The sequence below is a fragment of the Tupaia chinensis genome, unplaced genomic scaffold (genome assembly GCF_000334495.1).
Source record: "Tupaia chinensis unplaced genomic scaffold, TupChi_1.0 Scaffold143563_1, whole genome shotgun sequence".
In the NCBI taxonomy this organism is placed as follows: Eukaryota; Metazoa; Chordata; class Mammalia; order Scandentia; family Tupaiidae; genus Tupaia; species Tupaia belangeri.
This window is the reverse complement of record NW_006203408.1, coordinates 64,566-66,826: the sequence shown is the minus strand read 5'-3', so window position 1 is coordinate 66,826 and position 2,261 is coordinate 64,566. Positions and strand designations below refer to the sequence as shown.

The 2,261-nt window shown below is 40.5% G+C and overlaps 1 pseudogene; it reads right to left on the bottom strand.

Annotated features, from left to right (window-relative positions):
* Positions 1–346: 346 nt before the first annotated feature.
* LOC106733324 (60S ribosomal protein L15-like) lies at positions 347–1,107 on the bottom strand (annotated as a pseudogene).
* Positions 1,108–2,261: the final 1,154 nt, after the last annotated feature.

The window sequence follows — 2,261 nt, the reverse complement described above, 5'->3', positions numbered from 1 at the left end:
TAAATGGTGAAATAAAATGTATACATTCAAAGTTGGGACACCATGCAGCAGTACAAAATAGTGACATGTGTAATAATATGGCATCATGGAAATAACTCCAAATCACATTGTTCATTGAACAAAATGAGTTATAAAATTATATCTATAGGCTATTGTTTATTTTAATATACACAATCCATATATTATTTATATGTATCAAAAATACATTAAAATGCATAGGAAATAATTTTAAGGATACATTCCAATTTGAAAAAAGGTAAATTATTGATGTGGTAGAGAAACAAGCACTACAGTGGTGAGGGAGGAAAGAGGAAATATAGTCTTGTACAATTTATATAGAATTTTCTTTTTTTTTTTTTTTGACTGTCCTAAATAGTTTATTAGGTATGAAGTTTACAAACATTTCTTAGATTAGCAGTAGCAGTGGAGCTGGAGAGTATTGAGCCTTCTCCAAGTTGCACGGCGAGAGCCACCAATTGCGTGGTGGAACTTGTGACCCTTTCCAAAGCCTCGGCTCTTGCGGCCTGCAGATGTCAGCTCACGCATCTCCCTGTGCTTGTGGACTGGCTTGGTAATCCACTGGGTGTCAGGGTTTCTTCTGAGAGCTTTATGGAATGGATCAATGAGGATAACCTCGAAGAATTTGTATGTGGAATCTTCACCCACCCAGTAAGAATTCAGGACTCTAAGAGCCCCACAGTGGCATCCAGCTCCCTCCTCTGCAGCAGACTGGAGGCTCCGAGCAAACTTGAGCTGGTTAACACCAAGATGGACAGGCTTACCATAGGTTGCACCCTTGGGGACTGGGCGTTTGCGGCCTCCACGGCCACACACGAATCCTGTATATCATATAACCTTGCTTTGCCTTGTAGCCTAGTCTGCTTGCTTTATCCAGCAGGGTGGGGCAGGGCGCCCAGTGCAGCGCCTAGAGCTGGCGGTACTGCCAACAGCGGACCAGCAGGAGAAAGCACATCACATCGGACTGCTGCTTCCGCCACAGCTCCTGGATGTACTTGTACACGCCCATCTTGGCTTACCTGATGGCTGCCGGCAGACGGAAAGGAAAGAGCCTTTCTCCCACAATTCCTTTTCTATATAGAATTTTCTTTGAAAGAAAAATAAGTAACAGAAAAAAATATGGTTAACTATGGAAAAACTTTCCATTTCCTATCTTCTAGAGAGCACTGGATGTTCTAGTTACTGAGTTGATTTGAACTTCCAGGAATACTTACAGCACTATACAGTCACACACACACATACACACACACACACACACACACGATCATTTTGCCATTACACTCAGGCTGTGCATCATTCCTACTGAGGCAAATCCTTGAACACTCAAAAAAAAAAAACTATTTACACTCATATTTCAGTAAGAATTTTGATTTTGTTGTTCTATGGTCATATCCCTGAGGACAGACTAGTTTTGTCCTGAGTTCTACAAGGCAAATCTTATTTAGTATAACACAATACTTGTTAATTATTTTCCCTTAATAGTGAAAGTTTTTAAAATGGGAAAGCCATCTTAATTTCATGTATTTTGAGGAATTACTTCCCCACATGTTTCTGTAATAGGGGACTCCTTAGCCAGACTGACTCCACCTTGTTAAATCAAAAACTGTTTTTCTTTTAGCTTGATAATCTGTGTTTGAGATCTCACATAGGAACTCCAAGGAGAAAAATGGCCAACCTGGAGCTTGAAGCAATGAGGGTCATTCTGCCCTAGCCACAAATCTGAACTCCTGTCTTCAAGATGAATCATTTTGTTTTGCCCCTTTGCAGACTGAAATTCCTGTCTCAAAGGTAAATCATTAGATTGCGCCTCCTCCCCTCAGGTAAAAACTAACCTGATCCATGCTTTTCTATAAATAGCCATTAGCACCATAGTATCCCCCACCCCCTATAATGTATATGTTGGCTGTCCAGTTTAATGTACTCTTACAAGTCTTCCCACTGTGGCCACACTAAAAAAATTCTCTCTCATCAACAATTTTGCCTTTCTGTGTTTTCTTGAGAAGCGAACGGTCAGACCTATTTTGAGTTCCTGGACTTGGGGTATAGGGTGCTTCATCCAGCAACATTTCTAGACTGTGTTGGATGAGAATATAACACCTGGAGTTATTTGCAGCCTTGGCGTGAGTTTTAAGTCATAAGATCAAAAAAGCTAGATTGAGAGAATTACAGAGTAGAGACAGAGATCTGATGTGCTGCACTAGAGTCCATCTTTCTTTAGATATCTTTTTATGTGAGACACAAAT